The sequence below is a fragment of the Crassostrea angulata genome, chromosome 2 (assembly GCF_025612915.1).
Source record: "Crassostrea angulata isolate pt1a10 chromosome 2, ASM2561291v2, whole genome shotgun sequence".
Classification (NCBI taxonomy): Eukaryota; Metazoa; Mollusca; class Bivalvia; order Ostreida; family Ostreidae; genus Magallana; species Magallana angulata.
Window position 1 is genome coordinate 28,567,571 of NC_069112.1, and position 14,325 is coordinate 28,581,895.

The 14,325-nt window shown below is 33.7% G+C and overlaps 2 protein-coding genes across 2 annotated transcripts in view; both read left to right on the forward strand.

The window, feature by feature from the left end:
- The window catches only part of LOC128171686 (multiple epidermal growth factor-like domains protein 10), a 295,355-nt gene that overhangs the window by 272,511 nt on the left and 8,519 nt on the right, over window positions 1-14,325 (forward strand). The gene's annotated exons all lie outside the window — the stretch shown is intronic.
- The window catches only part of LOC128171697 (teneurin-4-like), a 127,488-nt gene that overhangs the window by 106,313 nt on the left and 6,850 nt on the right, over window positions 1-14,325 (forward strand).

The window sequence follows — 14,325 nt, forward strand, 5'->3', positions numbered from 1 at the left end:
TTAATTGTCTGCATTAAGATTACATGTAGGATATGTAAATGTACATTTGACTTTGAAATAACATCTGCTATGATAATTACTTTTGAAATGAACAAGAAACAACCTATTTCTACCTTTCTAAGGTATATATGCATAAAAAAGTAGAAAAACATGTCAAATTTGAACATTTTTCATTGAAATCAACTCTGTCTCCAGCTACCTGGGTGTGTTTGAATTTAATTCTAATTTAAGGCAGATGTCTAACTTGTAGGTTGTAACTTACTGTTTTAGCATGGTTAGAAGAAGACTAGAAATCAGAATAGATTAGATATTCACTAAATATGATTGTTAGCTTACTTTTTTCATGAAAACAAGAAATCACAAGCAGGACAGCTGTCTATTTGTTAATTAAAATGGTACAAATCATACAATAAACAAATAAAGATCACATTTTAGAATCATTGATGATTGTTTTCAAATATGTGTGAGAAATGACTCAAGGAAATTGCCACATGTTTCATAAAATTAGGTAAAACATTTCAAACCATGACTTTTTATGAAAATCAAAAGATTGGGGGGTGGGGGGTATACATGTAAGGGTATTTCTAAGTGATGTGAAGCTTTTATCATGATTATATCATGTAGGCATATGTTGTATTGAATAAGGTTTCTTTTTAAAGGTGGTTGAACAAAAGTTGACCTCTAAAAGGTCAGATAAAGATGTTTTACAATGGAGAACCATGTAAATCTGTGTTTACTAAAGGAAATTGGAAATGGTGGGTTCACTTAAATGGCCATATTTTTATTAAACCTCAATGGAATTGGCAATATGTGGTATTCTTTTTCTCAGAATTGCATTAGCTTTCTTATTCTTAGACAAACCGTCTTTTCATAAAAATGTTAGTGTACTAAGTTAAAGATACAAGGAACAGTTTCGGATAAAGTACCGTCAATATTTTTGTAAAATTGAGAGTGACTGTACTTGAAGGTTTATCATTGTTGCGTAGATTCATGAAATGAATTTTAATGATTACCAATAGTTAGAGGGATGTCTCTTGTTGGAATTGGTAAGCAATATTAAGGCCCCTAATTTTGAGTACATGAGAAGCAGAAATAAATTGTGAAACTTGCGGCTATGACAGATATGTTGACTTTACAGTGAAATTGAAGGTTACAAACGGGAGGTTATATAACATGAAATGTAGGTGGATGGGATATTATATGCCTATTTAGTATTTACTGGGTATGAGGACAATAGCAAGTTTATTGTCCCCCAAGACAGCAAATATTTAATGAGGCAAAGCCAAGGGAAATAGTAGCTGTTGAATGGGACAATAAACTTGCTATTGTCCGAATAGTCAGTTAATTGGTATTTCATTATACAGAAGAAAACTTTATTTGTCAGCGATGCAGAATTTCTTGATGATAAACAAATTAGAGTTAAATCAAACTTTGTATTTAATGCGGTGATCTTATTAGGTCAGAGGTGTTCCGAGTTTAAGGTGATATGGGACACTTCCATGTTGTGACGTATTGTTTATCGAAATAAACAATAAAATAAAGTGTAATTATATAAGTACATGTAGTTTCTTCTCAAAAATGGTCACCTAACTCCTTAGCACAGTGGGTTAGAGGGTTTACTAGGAACCTGTAAGTCATGAGTTCAAATCCCGCTGGGGTTTTTACAATTTTTACCTTTTCAAATATTTTTAAAAGCTATTTTTTGGTTAAATATTGTAAAATTTGAAAATTCTAAACCGGTGAAAAGTTTTCAATTATATAGTACTTTAATCCACATTAATATCGACAGATGTCCCATACCACCTTAAAAAGGAGGGAAATCAAATTCTGCTAATGAATGGTTTTGATGACTATTCACCATGGACAGATAGCATGGATACTATTTTAGATAAAAAGGCATGTTTATGCGGGCGCCTTCTAGTGATCAATTTGTCGGTCTGTCCATCCGAGATGGCTTGACAGGAGCATAGCTTCTCTCCCCTTGGCCCAATCTGGCTCATACCTCATCCACAGGGTTCCTTTGGTTGAAGGATGTGCAGTGACCTTGAACCATGTTTTTAGGTATAAGGTTAAGGTCATAGCAGAATTATATATATAAAATCCTTGTCTGGGGCATATCTTTTTTCCCTTTGGTCCAATCTGGCTAATACTCACAGAGTGTCTCTATGGTTAAACGATGTGCAGTGACCTTGCATGAAATTTCTAGGTAACGCGTGAAGATCATATCGGATCATGCAATAATCCTTTTTTGAGAGCATATATAATTTCTACTAACCCCTATTTGGCTCAGACTTCACATAAGCAGAGCTTTTGAGTAAAGGGTGTGTAGTGACCTTGAACCTATTTTCAGTGAAAAGAAACTGTGAAGGTCATATTTTATGTGAAGGTATATTTTTAAAAATCCTTGTCCGGAGTATATCTTCTCTCCCTTTGCTCCATTCAGCCTCATACTTTACCCACATGATGCCTTTGTTCAAAATATATGCAATGACCTCGAATGATATTTGTAGATGAAGAGTCAAGGTCATATCAGATCACACAAAAATCCATATTTTAAGAGCATAGATATACTCTCCTTTTAGCCCCTATTTGGCTAATATTTTACCTTTACAGAGTTTATTGGTTAATGGCGTGCAGTGACCTTGAACCAAGTCTGTCAATGTGAAGGTCATAGCAGATCTTTTTAAAATTAGTTTTAAATAGTAGATTATTTTCCAAATATGCTTAATCTTGGTCAGATTGAACAAAAATGCATGTATGTTATGGGGGAATGAAATTGAATTAAAAGTTCTATGCCAGCTGGAAAAATTTCAAGTTATAGGTCAAGGTCAAAGCAGAATTCTCTGAAATAACATAAGCGGGGCCCTTTGAAATGTTCACCATTTCAATGTTGTCTGGTTCATAGTAATTTTACATAGAAATTATTCAAAGAAATACAGTAAAGTAAACTTAACATCGATAAGTTTCTGACAATTAATGACGCAACGAGCACACAGTACGAAAGGTCAACCTTTTGAAAAGCAGTGAAGAGGAAAAGTTGCTCAGAATTATGTTTTTTAAACAAAATTGATTTTTTACATAAATTTTAATTTTGCATTCTGGGTTAAGAAAAAAGATGTTAGTTCAAGGTAAAGTAAACTTGTACCTAAAATGAAGTCAAATTTGTTAAGTCGTACTTAAACACATTGTTTTTTTTTGTTAAGTCGTTCTTGAAATGGTTAAGGGTTTTTGGTTAAGTCGTACTTAAAAACATTCGGATCATGTTAAGTTGTACCAAGAATCATTCGATTTTTTTTTTATCTTTTTGTACTTAGGTTTCTTTGTTACTAGATTAAGAACTCTGCTTCTTAGACGTACTTCTAGCGTTGCTTTCGACATTAGCGGAAAACCCACTCGTTGCTTTGCAACGAGCTTTGCTCTAGTTATTATTTTTTTTTTTTCGTGCAAATTTTGTGCACGAGATTTCTCGAACATTTTTTGTCTGATTGCTATGAAACTTTCAGGGTATGTAGATGATATTAATATCTCTAGACGTTTTTTTCAAATTTTTAAAATTCACTTCCGGTTATGAGTTATTGCCCTTTAATTGAAAATTGGGGGGTCTTTTGTCCAGAGTTGATCTCGGGAACTACAGATGATAGATGCATGAAATTTGGCGAAATTGTCGGTAACATTTTATAATTTTGCTGGCATAAAAAGTTTGGTAATTTCTTTGTTAGTTTTTGAGCTATTTGTCGCCAAAGTTTAAGATTTTTTCGGGGCTGAAATTTTGTTGCTTTTTGTATTATAACCTTTAAACTAAAAATATTTTGTTAATACATATAGAACAAAAGTTGTTTAGAATAACGAGAGCTTTCATTTAAAATTAAGAAAAAAGGGCTGGCCCCTATAATTAGGGGTCAGCAGCTCATACACGTATTTTTCTGATAGCAAAAATCGTTATCATTTTATGAAAAAAAAATTAATTTAGTTATTGTTAATATATTAAATAATGTCATTTGGTATCAAATTAAACAAGTTCTGTCCTATATTTTGTTTCAAATTTCATAAAACAAATATGTGAGAATCGTACATGAACGAGTTAATATGTCTACATAGACACACAAGCGAACAAATGCCACATTAACATGATTAAGCCCAGGCATTTACTGCATTACGTTGTGTTGCGTCTTAGATAAATTGTTGTGATTCAATTTCATTTTTTTCATCTATATCATTTATGAATTCAATGAACACACATTATTTAAACGTTCTATGTGCAACTATTTGTCGGGGCGCCCCTGTTTGTGACCCCCGCGCGCGCGCGCCGAATGTAAACAGTAACGAACGGCATTGTTGAAAAGAGAGAGCCGTAATGCAGAAGAGAAGTTGTGTATTCTTTCGGTGTACACATGCATTTTCAATTTGCTGTGAAACATATGAACATGCACAGGGAACAATACTACATATTTGTTTAAGGAGGATATTTTTCTCGTGTGAATCGTTTACGAGGAAATTCTGACAGCCACACTTCTGTCGACGATCAGCCGTTGATAAGCTACGAGTAATAAAGGAGAAAAGATGGACATTAAAGTGTGTGATTTATGTGGATGTTACTGAAGAAGGTGAGGCTTTTACTCCTTTTAAAGTTTCTTGTTAACTGGTTAAAATTTAGTATATAGTATAGATGTACATGTAAGTACGTGCACACTGTTAGATGTTTTTGTTATGGTGTGGGTGTTTGTTTACTAACGTGTAATTTTTACATGTTTCATGGGTGTTTAGACTCGCTCGAGGTTCATGGGGGACTGGAAAGGGTAACTGAATTTATCTATTTAAAAAAATAACAGATTGTGAATTTTCAACTCAAAATTCATTGCAGGGTCTAATTAGAAACATATATTCTTGTGCAGAGGACTCCAAATGTAGTCATGAATACCCTGTAGACATAACTTCAAGTAAATAAAATTGTATACTTCAGACTTCAGAGTTAAAACATGACTTTAATATCTTTATGATGCCGATCATTGTATCATTAAAGAGGTATAGCAGACCAACGGGTACCCGGTACATGTACTTGTACATGTAGGTTACAAGTTAGAACTATGCCTACCATTCTACCAGTTCACATAATTTTTCTGTTTTAGCAGTTATGATGTGTACTTAAATTGTCCTTGTTAATGTTTTAAATGTAATTTTTTATTTTCTTTTTTTAATCTGACTACTGGCAGTACTGGCGTGCGAGCAGTTCTCGCCGAGGACCATTTCTCACTGGTGCACTGTTACATCATATTTTCGTATGTAATTTTATGTGTTGATAAAATGACGTAACAATGCACTGGTGAGAAATGGTACTCGGCGAGAACTGATCGCACGCCAATATTGATTAATTACAGACAAAAACTGAAGGTTGCGAGTGTTATTTTTAATTGAACAACATTGTTTAAAATAATTCTTTATATATGTGACGATCAGACCGGTTTGAATACCAGTGCCAGATAGCTCAGTTGGTAGAGCACCTGACTAGAGATTCAGGGGGCCCAGGTTCAAATCCCTTCATTATTTCTCCCATCCTGTTACAATATTGGTGTTGTGACCAACCCCTGGAACTAACAGGTTAACTCGATCCTGCCAGGGATGATCTTCGAGGGTGAAGATCATTTAAGGGGGAGGAATGTGGCGGTCAGACTGGTTTGAATACCGGTGCCAGATACATGTAGCTCAGTTGGTAGAGCACTTGACTAGAGATTCAGAGGGCCAGGTTCGAATCCCACTTTGTTCCGTCGTTATTTCTCCCATCTTTTACATATACATGTATATCAGATATATGACAGATGATTAAGGTCATCACATGTTTTGCAAGATGCAATAAGTGTTAAAAACCTTTACTTTACAACAGAATACATTTAAGTGAATATTTATGTTTCTTGTTATTATTTGGTGTGGTTTTCTTGACAGTGTCGCATAAACAATTTACCCGCTCCTAAAACACAAACTTTCTTTTTGTGGATTCAGCTTACCGCTGATTGGCTGCTGTTGCAGCAGACAAATAAGGTATGCACGCACAAAACACAATGAACTTATCAGAGAATGAGTTGAGTTTATTTAAACTGTTGGAATTTGGGTATTTTTTTTTAAAATGTATACTTGTGACAAAACATATATGTGGTACATACAGCTGTAGCTTTATGAAGAAAATTTTGGTTAGACCATATATACCTATCATGCAAGTAAATGATATTTACAAAAAACTTGCAATTTATGGCGCACGAAATATACGCTAGTTTTATAAAGATTGACATACATGTAATGTACCACATTCTTTGAAAAATAATCTATTAAAAATTCTTCATTAAGTTTACTCATACATGTTTTATGCTTATTACATGTAGTATTGTTTTTAAAACATGTAATTTATAAGAAAATAAACAAAAACCCTCGCTAAATTTATTTGCAAACAAAAAATACACAGTAGAATTGATAAAAAATGGTATACCAGAAGCTAATACCAGTACATGTACTTTGACGCTGTTCGGTGGGTAATATTCGTTTGTAATTTACGAATTGAAATATTGACTGTTGCACTACAAGTATGGTAATAAACTCTCTCTCTCTCTCAAACTCTCTCTCTTTCTCAATTTGATAAGTGTTTATACCTATGAAAATTTTTTAATATTATATTATGACTTGATATGCAAATTTTTGATCTTGTACTGCCTAAATGTTATGTCATGTATTGGGATATGTCATACTTATTACACTGCATGGTCAGTGTATTTTTTACAGAAATACTATGCATATGTTAATGTAAACACAGCTATTACTAGTACATGTATGTAAACACAGCTAATTATTTTTTTTATTTATTTCAGCTCAAAACAGACTCTTGTTACCACATGGCTTTTACCGGTACCTGTTGATTCTTGTGGGTCAGCTCCTGAGATTAACCTGTCACCTCTATCCACATGCATATTCCTTGTGTTCTACAGACTATTTACTGGTAATTCAAATTAAATCTGATAATGCATGAACAATAATGGAACTTGAAGAAAGCATCATGCCATGTTGTGGTTTGTGTTTGATAAGAAATTATGAAAACAAAATTAAGGCTGTTTAAAGAAATTCATAATTGCTGTGAAAATTTGTTTTTCAATAAAAGTATACAATTATGTTTCCTTTATTTTTTATTTCATAAAGATATTTAGATGTGTTTACATAATTGAAACCCCCCCCCCCTCTATTTATTTGTCTGCATTAAGATTACATGTAGGATATGTAAATGTACATTTGACTTTGAAATAACATCTGCTATGATAATTACTTTTGAAATGAACAAGAAACAACCTATTTCTACCTTTCTAAGGTATATATGCATAAAAAAGTAGAAAAACATGTCAAATTTGAACATTTTTCATTGAAATCAACTCTGTCTCCAGCTACCTGGGTGTGTTTGAATTTAATTCTAATTTAAGGCAGATGTCTAACTTGTAGGTTGTAACTTACTGTTTTAGCATGGTTAGAAGAAGACTAGAAATCAGAATAGATTAGATATTCATAAATATGATTGTTAGCTTACTTTTTTCATGAAAACAAGAAATCACAAGCAGGACAGCTGTCTATTTGTTAATTAAAATGGTACAAATCATACAATAAACAAATAAAGATCACATTTTAGAATCATTGATAATTGTTTTCAAATATGTGTGAGAAATTACTCAAGGAAATTGCCACATGTTTCATAAAATTAGGTAAAACATTTCAAACCATGACTTTTTATGAAAATCAAAAGATTGGGGGGTGGGGGGTATACATGTAAGGGTATTTCTAAGTGATGTGAAGCTTTTATCATGATTATATCATGTAGGCATATGTTGTATTGAATAAGGTTTCTTTTTAAAGGTGGTTGAACAAAAGTTGACCTCTAAAAGGTCAGATAAAGATGTTTTACTATGGAGAACCCTGTAAATCTGTGTTTACTAAAGGAAATTGGAAATGGTGGGTTCACTTAAATGGCCATATTTTTATTAAACCTCAATGGAATTGGCAATATGTGGTATTCTTTTTCTCATAATTGCATTAGCTTTCTTATTCTAAGACAAACCGTCTTTTCATAAAAATGTTAGTGTACTAAGTTAAAGATACAAGGAACAGTTTCGGATAAAGTACCGTCAATATTTTTGTAAAATTGAGAGTGACTGTACTTGAAGGTTTATCATTGTTGCGTAGATTCATGAAATGAATTTTAATGATTTCCAATAGTTAGAGGGATGTGTCTTGTTGGAATTGGTAAGCAATATTAAGGCCCCTAATTTTAAGTACATGAGAAGCAGAAATAAATTGTGAAACTTGCGGCTATGACAGATATGTTGACTTTACAGTGAAATTGAAGGTTACAAACGGGAGGTTATATAACATGAAATGTAGGTGGATGGGATATTATATGCCTATTTAGTATTTACTGGGTATGAGGACAATAGCAAGTTTATTGTCCCCCAAGACAGCAAATATTTAATGAGGCAAAGCCAAGGGAAATAGTAGCTGTTGAATGGGACAATAAACTTGCTATTGTCCGAATAGTCAGTTAATTGGTATTTCATTATACAGAAGAAAACTTTATTTGTCAGCGATGCAGAATTTCTTGATGATAAACAAATTAGAGTTAAATCAAACTTTGTATTTAATGTGGCGATCTTATTAGGTCAGAGGTGTTCCGAGTTTAAGGTGATATGGGACACTTCCATGTTGTGACGTATTGTTTATCGAAATAAACAATAAAATAAAGTGTAATTATATAAGTACATGTAGTTTCTTCTCCAAAATGGTCACCTAACTCCTTAGCACAGTGGGTTAGAGGGTTTACTAGGAACCTGTAAGTCATGAGTTCGAATCCCGCTGGGGTTTTTACAATTTTTACCTTTTCAAATATTTTTAAAAGCTATTTTTTGGTTAAATATTGTAAAATTTGAAAATTCTAAACCGGTGAAAAGTTTTCAATTATATAGTACTTTAATCCACATTAATATCGACAGATGTCCCATACCACCTTAAAAAGGAGGGAAATCAAATTCTGCTAATGAATGGTTTTGATGACTATTCACCATGGTCAGATAGCATGGATACTATTTTAGATAAAAAGGCATGTTTATGCGGGCGCCTTCTAGTGATCAATTTGTCGGTCTGTCCATCCGAGATGGCTTGACAGGAGCATAGCTTCTCTCCCCTTGGCCCAATCTGGCTCATACCTCATCCACAGGGTTCCTTTGGTTGAAGGATGTGCAGTGACCTTGAACCATGTTTTTAGGTATAAGGTTAAGGTCATAGCAGAATTATATATATAAAATCCTTGTCTATATCTTTTTTCCCTTTGGTCCAATCTGGCTAATACTCACAGAGTGTCTCTATGGTTAAACGATGTGCAGTGACCTTGCATGAAATTTCTAGGTAACGGGTGAAGATCATATCGGATCATGCAAAAATCCTTTTTTGAGAGCATATATAATTTCTACTAACCCCTATTTGGCTCAGACTTCACATAAGCAGAGCTTTTGAGTAAAGGGTGAAAGGGTGTTTAGTGACCTTGAACCTATTTTCAGTGAAAAGAAACTGTGAAGGTCATATCAGAATTATATTTTTAAAAATCCTTGTCCGGAGTATATCTTCTCTCCCTTTGCTCCATTCAGCCTCATACTTTACCCACATGATGCCTTTGTTCAAAATATATGCAATGACCTCGAATGATATTTGTAGATGAAGAGTCAAGGTCATATCAGATCACACAAAAATCCATATTTTAAGAGCATAGATATACTCTCCTTTTAGCCCCTATTTGGCTAATATTTTACCTTTACAGAGTTTATTGGTTAATGGCGTGCAGTGACCTTGAACCAAGTCTGTCAATGTGAAGGTCATAGCAGATCTTTTTAAAATTAGTTTTAAATAGTAGATTATTTTCCAAATATGCTTAATCTTGGTCAGATTGAACAAAAATGCATGTATGTTATGGGGGAATGAAATTGAATTAAAAGTTCTATGCCAGCTGGAAAAATTTCAAGTTATAGGTCAAGGTCAAAGCAGAATTCTCTGAAATAACATAAGCGGGGCCCTTTGAAATGTTCACCATTTCAATGTTGTCTGGTTCATAGTAATTTTACATAGAAATTATTCAAAGAAATACAGTAAAGTAAACTTAACATCGATAAGTTTCTGACAATTAATGACGCAACGAGCACACAGTACGAAAGGTCAACCTTTTGAAAAGCAGTGAAGAGGAAAAGTTGCTCAGAATTATGTTTTTTAAACAAAATTGATTTTTTACATAAATTTTAATTTTGCATTCTGGGTTAAGAAAAAAGATGTTAGTTCAAGGTAAAGTAAACTTGTACCTAAAATGAAGTCAAATTTGTTAAGTCGTACTTAAACACATTGTTTTTTTTTGTTAAGTCGTTATTGAAATGGTTAAGGGTTTTTGGTTAAGTCGTACTTAAACACATTGGTTTTTTTATTAAGTCGTTCTTAAAATGGTTAAGGGTTTTTGGTTAAATCGTACTTAAAACATTCGGATCATGTTAAGTTGTACCAAGAATCATTCCATTTTTTTTTTATCTTTTTGTACTTAGGTTTCTGTTACTAGATTAAGAACTCTGCTTCTTAGACGTACTTCTAGCGTTGCTTTCGACATTAGCGGAAAACCCACTCGTTGCTTTGCAACGAGCTTTGCTCTAGTTATTATTATTCTTTTTCTTTTCTTTTGACTCCTTTTTTGCTTCATAACTCAAAAGGTTTTAAACCGATTTTGATGAAATTTTCAGAGATTTTTGAAAGTTGGCGTCCCTCAAAAATGTAAAAGTTTTAAAGAGAACGTCACCTCCGTTTTGACATGACGTCATTTTTAGAAATTTCAAAAAGTCATTTTGTCCCGGACTTTTCTCAAAAACGATTTAAGATAGAGGCTTGAAATTTTCAGTGGTTATGATTTGGTCGATTTACCTCTGTTATAAGGCTCAAAATGAAAATCTGTCACTTCCGGTCGAAACCGGAAGTGAAACAAATTTTTCGAAAAAATGAATTTTCTGATCAAATCAAAAATGAATATGTTTTTTGTAGAGCTTATTAAGCTGAATCTAACACTGAAAGTCGTTTTAAAATCGGACGATGCATTACAGAGATATCGGAGTTTAAAAATTGATTTTTCCGGAAATTTTGATTTCGCGTCCTTGGTTTAAAAAATAGCATGTTTATCGTAAAGTTAACTCGTACAAAAAATAATTGTTAAGTCGTACTTAAACACATTCGGATTTTTTTGTTAAGTCGTTCTTAAAATAAAAAAGGTTTTTGATAATTCGTACTTAAAATCATTCGGATTTGTTAAGTCGTACCAGGAATAATTCGATTTTTTTCATCTTTTTCTTTTTATTACTCTTGTTATTGGTTTAAGAGCTCTGCTTCTTACACGAACTTCCAGCTTTACTTCTGACATTAACGGAAGACCCACTCGTTGCTTTGCAACGAGCTTTGCTCTAGTTTTCTTCTTCTTTTTCTTCTAGACGTTTCTTTAAACTGTAATATCTCGCTTGTTTGTCATCAGATTTTATTCAAATTTTCAGGGTTTATTGGAAATGACAATAGCTTACTATAGCACAAAATATTGTGAAATCGCTACTTCCAGTTTTGAGTCATTCCCCTTTGAATATTTTTTTAGTGGGTCTCGTGTACCTGCAAAGGCTCCGAGTTGATCCATAGCAAGTACTTATAATTTATAAATCTTTAATGTAGACACCTTGAACGTTGTCCTCCTAGTTTTACATGTTTGATTAACCCACGTATACTTCTTAAAAACTTGCATCGAAATTTGTGTTTCAAAAAATGTAAAATTTTGCTTATATCTTTGCTCAATAACTTTTTAGTTGTAAATTTTTTCTAGACACATATAGAACAAAAGTTGTGCAGAATATTACGAGCTTTCATTTGATACCATCAAAAAGGGGCTAGCCCATAAAATGAGGGGTCTAGATCCCTTAAAAGTCTTTGCTTAATAACTCTAAAACGGTAATTTTTTCGATATGAGCGTCGCTGCAAAAAATGTTGTTTGTGACTTTATTGAGCTCATAAAACTGTTTTTGTGTTCGGGTATTGCATAATATGAGGGTAAATAGTAATACGCATTGACCAGTACTCGCGGCAATTTGGCCAAGTTAACGAAACTCTCCCTCGCCCGCGGCCGAGAAAATCGGTCACCATGGTCGCGGCTGGGCTACCTAGCGGTCAGCGGTTATCTAATACACGAGAGTTGTGTCTCTCATATATGAGTTTATTTAGCCGCGAACTCAAGAATTGTTTTAGTTTTGATTACATATAAAAGTTTGTGGACTAAACGATTGGGTATCAATTAAGAAATTGTTCAGTTAATTAATAAAAACAATGTCATTCTCAATCTAAAGCAATATCAGACATAGATCAATTGTGGGTTTTAAGTTAAAAAAAAAGAACTTCTATTTGATAGAATATGGTCATTATACTGCAAACTTTTCAAATCTTCCTTGGTTTTTAGCTGTGCGTGTCTTTGCGTTGTACCTTAACGTAATCTATCCTTCGTCCACGGCCGAGGAGATCAGCCACGGCTGCACTACCTAGCGGTAAGCGGTTATCTAATACACAAGATTCGCACACCGCGACGCACACTTAGATGAATATGAACGTGTTTGAGTTTATATAGCCGTAAATACAAGAACTGTTTTAATTTTATGTTATAAAAGTTTGTCCATCTTGTATTTATTTAATTAAACATTTGACTGTAAATGAATATCAATGAACGATATTACTCCAAATCGGAAACATCGTCAGACATAAATTAATGGTTGGTTTGTATATCTAAAAAAATTTAAATCCCCCCCCCACCAAATATTTAATGATGATTATCCCTCGCACATGACCGAGGAGATCCAGCGCTAGTGAACAAGTGATCCGTGGTCGGCTCGTGTTCTTCTACATGTACCTTATCACGCGTTCATGTTTCATACTTTGCACGGACAGAACTATATTTAATTATGTTTTCAACTGTTATATAGGTTTAAGATGAAAAGATAAATTTATTTTACTTGAACAGTTGATTAAGCATTGATTTAATTATACGATAACGTACAAAGTAGTTTAAAAATCAAATCAAATTATATCAAAGTTCTATGTTGCATGTTTGCGGTAGGTGCTAGCACGATAAAAGAATGTCCTCAATTTTCCTGAATTGAGGCATTTGATTATTTTAAAGAATATTCACGAGTTTTAAACAACTAAAGATTAGATTCTATCGGTCACATATTAATCACTCTGTAGTTTTTCTTATACATGGTTGTTCGTTTCAGTGTGGAAGCGAACTCATTGCTGCGTCCCCCCCCCCCCCTCCTCCCGCCCCGCTGACAAGTACTCGCGCTGGATTTTTTTTAAATTGGCGAAAAGATATCCAGATCTGTCGAAAATCATTTTTGGTGACTTCTTATATGTAACATTTTCTATTCAACGTGTTTTTACTTTCCCACCCGTTTGTTTATTCGGTCAGTCTGTGTTAATTCAAACGCCACGTGCGACCGACAATCTTGTGTCGCTTTTGTGCACACAACTCAGAACATATGTAATTGAGGAACAGTTGGAAGGGTGCTTTTATAAACAATTAGACTTTTATTTGAAGTCAATCATCTTCACATTGAAGATGTGAAATCGTAACCTGAGAATGCAGGCACGTAGCATCGTTTTTGAAAGTGGTGGGGGGGGGGGGGGGGGCAGACCCATCCAAAAAATCTTGACAAGCAAAATTAAAAAAAAAAAAAAGGGAATTTAAAGTTTCCAAAAATCTTCAAAATCCTAATCCGTGGGGGAGGGGGGGGGGGGGGGGGGGGATAGACTAAACTATACTTCCAAAAAAAAAATTCTTCTCTACCAAAATTTTTTACCCTCCAAATCATGAAATTCCTAATCCCTGGGAGGGGGGGGGAACAGCTAACTTCAATTTGACTCTTCATTTCCTTATTTTCATATCAATTTTTTACTTACTTCCAAAACAGTGGGGGGGGGGGGGGCAACTCCATTATAATTCATTTTTTTATATGTAAATTTTAAAAAATTTGTTGAAGCAAGAAAAAATTGGGTGGGGGCCTCGCCCCCCCTGATGCTACGTGCCTGGAATGTGGCTAATAAATTAACCTGTTGAACACGCTAAACTTCTATAGTTATGAACAGAATAATTCATAATATATAATAATTAAAAGTTCGAAGTCACAGGAAATTTTGTTCTTGGGAAATACGACTACATTATGCAATGCAGTCGATCGCCATAGAAATCATCAAAGTACTGCAAAC